Source organism: Pan paniscus, chromosome 6, assembly GCF_029289425.2.
Source record: "Pan paniscus chromosome 6, NHGRI_mPanPan1-v2.0_pri, whole genome shotgun sequence".
Taxonomy (NCBI): domain Eukaryota; kingdom Metazoa; phylum Chordata; class Mammalia; order Primates; family Hominidae; genus Pan; species Pan paniscus.
Window position 1 is genome coordinate 93,337,769 of NC_073255.2, and position 13,320 is coordinate 93,351,088.

The window sequence follows — 13,320 nt, forward strand, 5'->3', positions numbered from 1 at the left end:
GAAACTCTTAGATGAAGGTCAGTCTGGCTGGACCCACCTTACTTCTAGGCTAGCAAAGAATCTTATATCTCTGGCCCCCATGGATTTGACTCTAGACATGGGAGTGGGGAGGAGAGAGCTTCCAGGCCCACTTCTCCAAGGCAAGCAGGCAGGCAGCTCTGTCCAGATGCTAGAGGCCAGAAGGCCAGTCATGATTGGGCCCTCCCAGCAGGGCAGTGATCAGAGCACTGCTTCTGCCTGGTCTTAGCTGTCACCTTGGGCTTGAAGCTATTCTTGGGACATGTTGGTATGAACTTGTCAAAGCTGCAGCAAGGGGTGACTGGCACTCCAAGCCATTCCAGGAGGCAGCCTAGTGTCATAAGCCGGTGGTCCTGAGGTGGCTCTGAGGTGGGTACTTTTGCTTTGGGGGTAGGAAGCCTCAGGAGAGCTGAGAACCTGCTTTGGTTTTGGGTTTGTTTTGATTTGTCCCTTTTGAGAGAAAGGTCTGGCTGTGTTGCCCAGGCTGGAGTGCAGTAGTATAGTCACAGCTCACTGCAACCTGGAACTCCTGGTCTCCAGCCATCCTCCTGCCTGAGCTTCCTGAGTTGCTGGGACTACAGGCATGAGCCCCACTGTGCCCAATTTATTCTATTTTTGGTAGGAACTGGGTCTTGCTATGTTCCCCAAGCTGGCCTCGAACCCCTGGCCTCACGTGATCTCTCTCCTTGGCCTCCAAAAGCACTGGGATTATAGACATGAGGCCTCACTGTCACTGGGGGGAGCTGCTTCTCAACCTCCCCCTACCTTTATCGCACTCCCTAAATAGGCTGCTTCCCTCCCCCAGGTTTCAGCCATAGTTCCTAGGAGTGAGTAAGGGAATGGTGCCCCAAGGAGGGTACCCAGGGAACTTGTGCCCCCTTTGCTGGGGAAGGTGTTCATGGTACCTCTGTGGGAGGCTTCACATCCCTCAGTAGCTGGCTCCGGCCTTGCCCCAAACTCAAGCCATTCTCACTCGGGGAAGTTCACTTTTGCTGCAGCATCCCAGCCTGGCTGCCTACTTGCTGTGAGCCTGCCAGTCCTCGTGGGCAACATGGGGGTGGCACCTACTGAGCAGGATTAGGCATAAACTGATGAAAGCTGAAAGATGCTCAGGTGCAACTGGCATGGTTCTTATCTCTGGCCTGTCTGGCTGAGGGCAGGGGCTCCAGCGTGTTGACTCGGGTATAGACATGTCTATAGTGCATTCAGAGCAAGGTTTGGGTAGCTTTGGACCTACTGAGAGCAGGAAGGCCTTTGATACTCTAAGTGTGGTCTGTGAACGTTGGCATCACCTGAGAATTTGTTAGAAATGTATCATTTAAAGCCCCATCCCAGACCTAGAAATTTGCATCTTAAATCCCAGGGTGGGGTGGGCATGGTGGCTCACGCCTGTAATCCCAGCACTTTGGGAGGCCAAGGCAGGTGGATCACCTGAGGTCAGGAGTTCAAGACCAGCTTGGCTAATATGGTGAAACCCCGTCTCTACTAAAAATACAAAAAATTAGCTGGGCATCGTGGTGGGCGCCTGTAATCCCAGCTAGCTGGGAGGTTGAAGCAGGAGAATTGCCTGAACCCGGGAGAGGCAGAGGTTTCGGGGGGCTGACATCGCGCCACTGTACTCCAGCCTGGGCAACAGCAAGACTCCATCTCAAAAAAAAAAAAAAAAAAAAACCCAGGTGATTTGAGTGGTTAAGGGCACTGAGCCAGGGACTTGTGGCACGAAGGGATTGTTCCAGGTGAGCCGCTTGCGGTCTAAGCAGGTTGTAGTGTGATCTGTAGGGGAGTAACAGGCTGGGGTTCAAAAAACGCCAGATACAGTGGTTCAGGCCTGTAATGCCAGCACTTTGGGAGACCGAAGTGGGAAGATGGCTTGAGCCTAGGAGCTCAAGACCAGCCTGAGCAACGTGGTGAGACCCCATCTCTACAAAATATAAAAATTAGCCGGGCACAGTGGTACGTGCCTGTAGTCCCAACTGCTTGGGAAGCTGAGGCTGGAGGATCACTTGAGCCCAGGAATTCAAGGCTGCAGTGAGCTGCCCAGGTCCCAGCCTTGCTGCCTCCTGCTGCGCTCTAGCCAGAGTGACAGAGCAAGACCCTCTCAAAAAACAAAATTGCCTAGGGGTTGCAGAGGTAGGCTTCCTGGAGGTGGTGATCCAGAAGCAAATCCTCAACCATGGGGAGGTGGATGTGGTGGCTCACACCTGTAATCTTAGCATTTTGGGAGGCCGAGGCGAGTGGATCACTTGAGACCAGGAGTTCAAGACCAGCCTGGCCAACATAGCAAAACCCCATCTCTACTAAAAATATAAAAATTAGCCAGGTGTGTGGTGGGTGCCTGTAGTCCCAGCCACTGGGGAGGCTGAGGCAGGAGAATCACTTGAACCCAGGAGATGGAGGTTGCAGTGAGCCAAGATCGTGCCACTGCATTCCAGCCTGGGTGTTGGAGTGGGAATATCTCAAAAAAAAAAAAAGAGGGGAGAGAAATGGGAGAATCTGTGCCCTGGGGGCATGGAAGGCCTCAGTGCCTAGTAAAGAGTGGGGCTTGGCCTGGAGAGGGAGGCCTCATGGGCCAGATAAGGGAGATACTGGCCCATCTAAGCATGCGTGTGCCGGTAGACTTTCCCTGTCAAGATGATCAACTGGAATGGCAGAGAATGCGGCCTGCAGGCTGGGAGACATCCTTGAAGCCATATCCCCAGGCCCTAGTCCCATCTGCCACTCTTTTTTTTTTTTTTTGAAACGAGGTCTTGCTGTGTTGCCCAGGCTGGACTCCAACTCCTGGGCTCAAGCATTCCTCCTGCCTCAGCCTCCCAAGCAGCCACAAACCACACCTGGCTTCTTCCTGCCACTTCTAGCTTAGCAGGTAACTTCATCTGTAAAAAGGGGATGACGTGATTTCTTGGGGGAATGAGTAGAGCGCTTGGTAGAATCATGGCTCATGCAAGAGGTCTCTGAGCCGGGCGTGGTGGCTCATGTCTGTAATCCCAGCACTTTGGGAGGCTGAGGTGGGCAGATCACGAGGTCAGGAGTTCGAGACCAGCCTGGCCAACATAGTGAAACCCCATCTGTACTAAAAATACAAAAATTAGCCGGGCGTGGTGGCATGTGCCTGTAGTCCCAGCTACTTGGGAGGCTGAGGCAGGAGAATCGCTTGAACCCGGGAGGCGGAGGTTGCAGCGAACCAAGATTGCACCACCCCGGGCAACACTGCGAGACTCCGTTTCAAAAAAAAAAAAAAAAAAAGGTCTCTGGCAAAATGCTCCAGGCTTGGGGTCCGACGGGTACTTCTACCCCTGACAATCTGTTTACTTTATCACCATCCTCTTTTCAGATGGGGAAGTTCTTTCCATCAGGATTATAGCAAGGATTGGTCTTCATGGCACACTTGGCATCCAAGCACGTGTTGTTGGAGCTGTTCTGTGAGCCAGGAGACACCGGGGAACGGTTCTTGCAATAAACATCCGTCTCTTCCTTGTACTCAAGTTCTTAGGGGTTGCAACTTTCTGAGAGCTTGTCCTTCATTCAACTTCTTTTCTCAGCAGAAAGAGGAAGTGGCTGTGTCAGGGGAGGGGAGGAGTTATGACTAAGATGTGGCCGTGAATGTCAGCTCCCTGCCAGCTCCAGATGGGCCTCAGCAGGATAGTTTCCCTGGGCCTTTGCCAGGAGAGACAGCCTCCAGCAGCAATGTCAGAGGGCTCGGCCTGCCTGCCTCCTAGGGGAACTAGACTGGAAATGAAAGGCAGTGGCAAGCCACTGAGGGTTCTCTAGACTCCATTGCTTAATCCTCCTCTTTCCCTAAAGTTTCCAGAAGCTTCCTATTGCATTGGAAAGCCTCTGTAAACCAACACTTTGGGTGTGGGTTTATTTTTTGAGATGGGGTCTCACTCTGTTGCCCAGGCTGGATTGCAGTGGCACCACCATAACTCACTGCAACCTCGACTTCTCTGGTTCAAACCATCCTCCCACCTCAGCCTCCCAAGTAGCTGGGATTACAGGGGCATGCCACCATGCCCGGCTAATTTTATTTTATTTTTTTAGTACAGATGGGGTTTCACCATGTTGGCCAGGCTGGTCTTGAACTCCTGACCTCAAGTGCTCCTCCTGCCTCGGCCTACCAAAATGTTGGGATTACAGGCATGAGCCACCGTGCCCAGCCAGTTCTCATTCTTCACTGGAGACTGTAGCCAGACATTAGAGAAAACTGGAAGAATCTAGAATCTAATCCAGTCTACAGGTAGATAAATAACTCAAACAATGAACATTACTATAATAACAGGTAAACTATCGTTTTTCTATTGAAATATAATTTTTCTCCCTATAGTCACCTTGAACTCTTGACCTCGTGATTCGCCCCCCTCGGCCTCCCAAAGTGCTGCGATTACAGGTGTGAGCCACCGTGCCTGGCCCTCCTTTTTTTTGGAGACAGAATCTCACTGTCACCCAGGCTGGAGTGCAGTGGTGCAATCTCGGCCCACAGCAACTTCCACCTCCCGGGTTCAAGCGATTCTCCTGCCTCAGCCTCCCAAGTAGCTGGGATTCCAGGCACATGCCACCACGCCTGGCTAATTTTTGTATTTTTAGTAGAGACGGCGTTTTGCCATGTTGGCCAGGCTGGTCTCAAACTCCTGATCTCAAGTGATCCGCCTGCCTCGGCCTCCCGAAGTTCTGGGATTACAGGTGTGAGCCACTGTGCCTGGCCAGAGAACAGATTCTTTTTGAATCTATGCAAATAACCATGTTGCTGTAAACATAAGAATAATCGTTATGCAGCCAACAGACACATGAAAAAATGCTCACATCATCACTGGCCATCAGAGAAATGCCAATCAAAACCACAATGAGATACCATCTCACACCAGTTAGAATGGCGATCATTAAAAAGTCAGGAAACAACAGGTGCTGGAGAGGATGTGGAGAACTAGGAACACTTTTACACTGTTGGCGGGACTGTAAACTAGTTCAACCATTGTGGAAGTCAGTGTGGCAATTCCTCAGGGATCTAGAACTAGAATTACCATTTGACCCAGCCATCCCATTACTGGGCATAGACCCAAAGGATTATAAATCATTGCTGCTGTAAAGACACATGCACACGTATGTTTATTGTGGCACTATTCACAATAGCAAAGACTTGGAACCAACCCACATGTCCAACAATGATAGACTGGATTAAGAAAATGTGGCACATATACATCATGGAATACTATGCAGCCATAAAAAAATGATGAGTTCATGTCCTTTGTAGGGACGTGGATGAAACTGGAAACCATCGTTCTCGGCAAACTATCGCAAGGACAAAAAACCAAACACCGCATGTTCTCACTTACAGGTGGGAATTGAACAATGAGAACACTTGGACACAGGAAGGGGAACATCACACACCAGGGCCTGTTGTGGGGTGGGGGGAGGGGGGAGGGAAAGCATTAGGAGATATACCTAATGTAAATGATGAGTTAATGGGTGCAGCACACCAACATGGCACATGTATACATATGTAACAAACCTGCACGTTGTACACATGTACCCTAGAACTTAAAGTATAATAATAAAAAAAAAAATCATAAATTGCTTCTAAATTCTGGAGGGTTCAGGTAGAGAGGAAAAGCAAATGTTTTCATTTTTGTTTTCAAAAGTACTTTACCAAATTACTATAAATTATACAAAGCTTAAAAGAAAAAAGTTTCCTTAAATCTGGAAAACAATATTAAAAGAACCCACAATGTTTGACATAAAGCAGCCTTAAAAATCCATAATTCAGCTGGGTCTAGTGGCTTGCACCTGTAATCACAGCATTTTGGGAGGCTGAGGTGGGAGGATCGATTGAGCTCAGGAATTCAAGGCTGCTGTGAGCCATGATCACACCACTGCACTTCAGCCTGGGTGACGGAGCCAAGACCCTGCCATAAAAAAAAAAAAATCATTCAGGCCCGGTTTGGTGGCTCACACCTGTAATCCCAGCACTTTGAGAGGCCTAGGCAGGCGGATCACCTGAGGTCAGAGTTCGAGACCAGCCTGGCCAACACGGTGAAACCCCCATCTCTACTAAAAATACAAAAATGAGGCCGGGCGCAGTGGCTCACACCTGTAATCCCAGCATCCCAGCACTTTGGGAGGCCGAGGCAGGCAGATCACCTGAGGTCGGGAGTTCAAGACCAGCCTGACCAGCATGTAGAAACCCTGTCTCTACTGAAAATATAAAATTAGCCATGCGTGGTGGCACATGCCTGTAATCCCAGCTACTAGGGAGGCTGAGGCAGGAGAATTGCTTGAACCTGGGAGGCAGAGGTTGCAGTGAGCCAAGATCTCGCCATTGCACTCCAACCTGGGCAACAAGAATGAAACTCTGTCTCAAAAAAAAAAAAAAAAAAAAAAAAAACGAACCGGGCATGGTGGCGGGCGCCTGTAATCCCAGCTACTTGGGAGGCTGAGGCAAAGGAATCTCTCGAACCTGGCAGGCAGAGGTTGTAGTGAGCCGAGATCACGCCATTGCACTCCAGCCTGGGCGACAGAGTGAGGTTCTATCTCAAAAAAAAAAAAAAAAAAGATTAATAATTATTTTTCATCAGTTCATTCAGTCTTGTAATTAATTCTTGCTGTGATCTGTATTAGCAATTTCACAAACCCATCAGTTTCTTCATTCGAGTTTTGGAATTTTTTTTTTTTTTTTTTTTTTTTTGACAGAGTTTCACTCTTGTTGCCCAGGCTGGAGTGCAACGACAGAATCTCAGCTCACTGCAACCTCCGCCTCCCGGGTTTAAGCGATTCTCCTGCCTCAGACTCCTGAGTAGCTGGGATTACAGGCATATGCTACCACGCCCAGCTAATTTTTTTGTGTGTGTTTTTTTTTTTTTTTTTAGTAGAGACGGGTTTTCTCCATGTTGGTCAGGCTGGTCTCGAACTCCCGACCTCAGGTGATCCGCCCACCTCGGCCTCCCAGAGTGCTGGGATTACAGGCTTGAGCCACTGTGCCTGGCCGAGTTTTGGAAATTTAGTTCAATAGTGTGAACTCAAAGTTATTAGAAACCCGTACTTGTCAGACTTCATTCTTTCCATGAAGCTCCTTGAAGACATAACTCTCTGGGATTATAATTGCCTGCAAGAAGCTTTCAGAAAGACATTAGACTAAAGCAATTAAGTGTGGACATGAAGACTTCAAGTGACCATGGCCAAAACCTGGTCTGAGTGCATGGTAATGACGACATAATTGACAAGAATGTTATTTCTGAACCAAAATGGACTGATACCATTTATACCAAGACACATCAGATTTTTAAATACGTTATACAATTTTTCAGTATATTAATAACATATCCATATAAATATACCTCAAGGTGAAATATTTCTTATTTTGCCAATCCTTCTCTTATAATTTATTTTATGTATTTCTTTTTTTTTTTTTTTTTGAGATGGAGTCTCGCTCTGTCACCCAGGCTGGAGTACAGTGGCGCAATCTCGGCTCACTGCAAGCTCCGCCTCCCGTGTTCATGCCATTCTCCTGCCTCAGCCTCCAGAGTAGCTGGGACTACAGGTGCCTGCCACCACGCCCAGCTAATTTTTTGTATTTTTAGTAGAGATGGGGTTTTAATTTGAGTTAAATTAATAGAGCCAATGAAGGTAAATTACAGAAACAACCAAATGTCATTCAAAGTAGAAGTCATTTTTTCAAGAAACAAGAAAGGATGCTTTATTTTGCTCAATGGGTATAACAGAATGTTTCTAAAGGTAAGGTTGAACCAGAGCATTGAAAAGATCTGGCCCCTGCACACCTTTAATTCCCACTTTTATCCATTTCCACCAAGACACTTCTTACTCCAGCTTTTTTGGACTTGTTTCCATGTTTATTTATACTAACTCTCTCTTTACCACAGGGCTTCCTTTGCATAAAGTATTTAATCTGTCTAGGAGATTATTGCTCTTCTACCATTTACCTTAACCCATAGTCTTTGTGAAGACAAATGAGATTATACACCTAATGGACTTAGAACAGTGTTTGGCAAATAGGAAGAGCTCAGTAAATGTTCAATACTACTAAGTAATAATAATAAAATTGTAATAAATTTATTTTAATGTCAGGATCATATATACCCTCAATGGTTATATGTTTCGAAATGCCTAAGAAGAGTTGGTGGAGGAGGCAGCACTGGAAGCAGGCACATTGATAGAAAGAAACTACATTTTTAAAAGTAAGTTAAAAAGCATTTATAAATAAGAAAAGCATAGCTGTTACAATCTGTAGCATAGATTCCCTGTAACAGGCTTTAAAGGCATGGTTATATCACACCACAGTGTTATGACTGATAATTATTTCAGAAATTCAAATTATCTTAACTTCTAGTTCAGGAGGCCAGAATATGAATAACCCAATTAAGAAATGCTTTCCTCCCAATCATGAAAATAAAAACAAAAACTTTTTAGCAATAATGAATATTAATTTCAGTTGCCTGGGAAATTGTCTTTATGTGACTTTCATCATTACTCTAAAATGGAAAAATATACTTCCATTTTTTATTATCTAGCTTACTGACTAATATGCAGCCTAAAGCAATATCTACTCCAAGCCCATAAAGACCTCAGTTGAACAGATTGAATTAAAAAGAATTTGACCTGCTATCTAAAGTTTTCCAAACCTTGAAATTACATATATGTCATTAAAATAAATTAATATGGGAAAACTAATAACACTGATTTAAAATATAAAAAATAAAGAATATTAAAATTACTATTCATAATTTTTAGAGCATAGGAATGAAAACAGATTGTCACATAATGTCTTTAAGCAGCAACATTTTGCACTGCTTCAGCAAATACAAAATGTGGAAAACATCTCAGATAGGAAAATAAGTTATGCTTGATTAGAGTACTTCTCTAGCTTTGATTTTTCAGTTGAGTGATTGATTAATTGGATGTTTTACTTTAGTTTTGGAACTCTGGGAAGCAGGCAGGGTTGTGTTTGGAATGCAAAGGTACAACTTTTCAAGAATGAAACACATTGCCCTGCTAGTAGTTTGGTCAACACAGCATTCAAAAATTCAGTTCAACAAACATTTGAAATTAATGCAATATTTGTTCACTTCATTAGCAAATGTACAAGTCCTTGCGAGTACAAGATCTTGTGCTAGGTGTTGAGGGTTCAGTATTGATAAAACACTGTCTACTCTTACTGGAATTACAATTTTAGGCAAGCACCCCAAATTATGCCATAATGAAATCAATGGATAGGAAGGCGGTGGGAGGGCTTTAGGAACACAGTTCAGAAGGAGCTATTAATTTTTCCGGGTAGAACCAGGAGTGTTTTAAGAAGAGCTGAAATTTGCACAAGGTCTTTGGTAAAATTTTGCCAGGTAAGGTGCAGAAGTGTAATTCAGGCACAGAAGGTAACAAGAGAAAAACTTGGAAGCAAAAAAACCCCACAAAAATCCCCCCAACAAAATACAGTTGTTCGTGTGATTCAATATAATTTCTTAAAAATAGTTTAGTGTGACAAAATATACAGTGCTGGAGTAGAAAAAAGAAGGATAGTTGAGACCAGATTTTAAGGGCATTGTATGACTTGATGAATGTGGCAGACAGACTCTAAGATGACCTTGTGATATTCATGGCTGATGCAATCCCCTACCATTGAGTGTGGGCAGAGTCTGGGGCTTGTTCTAACCCACAGAATGTGGCAAAGGTGATGTGATTGCATTGCCTAAGATTGTAAACTCCATCTTATAAGGAGACTCTTTCCCTTGCTGGCTTTGACAAAGTAAGCGTCCACATTGGGAAGATTCATGGAACAAGGAATTGAGGCAGTCTTAGGTCAACAGCCAGCCAGGAACTCAGAACAGCTTCTGGCCAACAGCTCACAGGAGCTGAAAGATACTAACAGCCACATGAGCTTGGAAATGGATTTTTCCCCGGTTAAACTTCAGAGCTTGAAACAGCAGCACCAGCCTATACCTTGACTGTAAACCTTGTGAAACTCTGAATCAGAGTAGACAGCCAAACCATCCCTGGACTCCTGACCCACAGAAACTGACATCATAAATACTGACATCATAAAAAATAAGACAATAAATTTGTTACAATATTGTTATATAACCATAGCTAGCTAATACAATGGAGAATTTGGAGCTTATCTTAAAATCAATGGCAAGCCAGCTGCTAAATATTGTCAAGCAAGAAAGTGGCTTGACATCTTTCCTTTAGGAAAGAAAATCTAGGGCTGGGCGCGGTGGCTCACGCCTGTAATCCCAGCACTTTAGGAGGCCAAGGCGGGTGGATCACGAGGTCAGGAGATCGAGACAATCTTGGTTAACACGGTGAAACCCCGTCTCTACTAAAAATACAAAAAAATTAGCCAGGCTTGGCGGCAGGCACCTGTAGTCCTGGGGGAGGCTGAGGCAGGAGAATGGCATGAACCCAAGAGGCGGAGCTTGCAGTGAGCCAAGATCGCGCCGCTGCACTCCAGCCTGGGTGACAGCAAGACTCCATCTCAAAAAAAAAAAAAAAAGAAGAAAAGAAAAAAAAAGAAAATCTAGGAAGGAATGTGGAGAATAAATAGGATGGGGGAAAATGAAATGCATAAAATACAGCTTGGAGATTATTGCAACAGTCTGAGTGAGAGGTAAAGAAAACTAAACTGGTAATACAAAAAATGAAAAGAAAATATTTATTTTTATTTTTAAGTTATATTTTAGGTTCAGGGATACATGTGTAGGTTTGCTATATAGGTAAATTGCATGTCACAGGGGTTAGTTGTACAGATTATTTCATCACTCAGGAAATAAGCATAGGCCCTATTAGGTAGCTTGTCAATCCTCTCCCTCCCCTCTCCTTCAGCCTAGTAGTCCCTGGTATCTGTTGTTCCCCTCTTTGTACCCATGTAGTCTCATTGTTTAGCTTTCATTTGTGAGTGAGAACATGCAATATTTGCTATTATGAAAATAGTGTGTGATGAACATTTGCATTCATGTGTCTTTATGACAGAATGATTTATATTCCTTTGGGTATATACACAATAATGGGATTGCTGGGTCAAATGGTAATTCTGTTTTAAGTTATTTGAGAAGTCATCACACTGTGTTCCTCAGTGGCTGAACTAATTTACATTCCCACCAGCAGTGTATAAGCATTCCCCATTCTCTGCAACTCCACTAGCATCTGCTGTTTTTTGCCTTTTTAATAATAGCTATTCTGACTGGCATGAGATGGTATCTCATTGTGGTTTTGATTTCTCTAATTATTAGTGATGTTGAGCTTGTTTCCATATGCTTATTGGCCACATGTATGTCTTCTCTTGAAAAGTGTCTGTTCAGGTTTTTAGCCCACTTTTCAATGGGGTTGTTTTTTGCTTGTTAATTTAAGTTCCTTATAGATTCTGGATATTAGAATCTATGAAGAACCTATCTTCATCAAATCATAATTTGCAAATATTTTCTCCCCTTGTGGAAGTTGTCTGTTTACTCTGTTGATAGTTTCTTTTGCTGTGCGGAAGCTCTTTACTTTAATGGGGTCCCGTTTGTCAATTTTTGTTTTTGTTGCCATTGCTGTTGGCATCTTTGGGAAGAAAATTTTCCCAGGACCTATGTCCAGAATGGTAATTTGTAGGTTACCTTCTAAGGTCTTTAGTTTTAAGTTTTACATTTAGGTCTTTAATCCATCTTGAATTGATTTTTGTATATGGTGTCAGGGAGGGGTTTAGTTTCAGTCTTCTGCATATATCTAGCAGGTTATCCCAGCACCATTTATGGAATAGGGAGTCCTGCTCCCATTGCTTGTTTTTTGTTAACTTTGTCAAAAATTGGGTGGTTGTAGCTGTCTGGCATTATTTCTGGGCTCTCTATTCTGTTCAGTTGGTGTATGTGTCTGTTTTTGTACCAGTACCACGCTGTTTTGATTACTGTGGCCTTGTGGTATGGTTTGAAGTCAGGTAATGTGATGCCTCCAGCTTTTTTATTTTTGCTTAGGATCACCTTGGCTATTTGAGCTCTTTTATGTTTCCATATGAATTTTGAAACAGTTTTTTATAATTCTGTGAAGAATGTAATTGGTGGTTTAAGAGGAATAGCATTCAATCTAAATTGCTGTGGGTAGTATGGCCATTTTAACAATTTTGATTCTTCCTATTCATGAGCATGGAATGTTTTTACATTTGTTTGTGTCATCTCTGATTTCTTTGAGCAACGTTTTGTAGTTCTTGTAGAGATGTTTATGTTTCACCTCTGTCATTAACTGTATTCCTAGGTATTTTATTCCTTTTTTGGCTATTGTGAATAGGATTGTGTTCTTGATTTGGATCTTAGCTTGAACGTTATTGGTGTATAGAAATGCTACTAATTTTTGTACACTGATTTTGTATCTTCAAACTTTGATGAAGTTTTTTATTGGATCTAGGAGCTGCTAGGCAGAAACTATGGGGTTTTCTAAGTATAGAAACAGATTGCAGATAGAGATAGTGTGACTTCCTCTTTTCCTGTTTGGGTACCTTTTATTTCTTTTCTTTTTTTTTTTTTTTTTGAGATGGAGTCTCGCTCTGTCGCCCAGGCTGGATTGCAGTGGCGCGATCTCGGCTCACTGCAAGCTCCGCCTCCCGGGTTCACACCATTCTCCTGCCTCAGCCTCCCGAGTAGCTGGGACTACAGGCGCCCGCTACCACGCCCGGCTAATTTTTTGTATTTTTAGTAGAGACGGGGTTTCACCGTGTTAGCCAGGATGGTCTCGATCTCGTGACCTCGTGATCTGCCCGCCTCGGCCTCCCAAAGTGCTGGGATTACAGGCGTGAGCCACCACGCCCGGCCTTATTTCTTTCTCTTGCCTGACTGTTCTGGCTAGGATGTCCAGTACTATGTTGAATAGGAGTGCTGAGAGTGGTCACCCTTGTCTTGTTCTGTTTCTCAAGGGCAATGCTTCCAGCATTTGCCCATTCAGTATGATGTTGGCTGTGGGTTTGTCATAGATGGCTCTTGTTATTTTGATGTATGTTTCTTCAATGCCTTGCTTGTTGAGGATTTTTAACATGAAAGGATGCTGAATTTTATTGAAAGCCGTTTCTGCATCTGTTGAGATGTTCATGTGGTTTATTTTAGTTCTGTTTAGGAGATGAATCATATTTATTGGTTTTGTGTAGGTTGAACTAATCTTGCATCCCAGGAATAAAGCCTACCTGATTGCTGTGGATTAGCTTTTTGATGTTCTGCTGGATTTGATTTGCTAGTATTTTTGTTGAGGATTTTAGCATCTATGTTCATCAGGGATATTGGCCCAACATTTTATTTTTTTGTTGCATCTCAGCCAGATTTTAGTATTAGGATGATGCTGGCC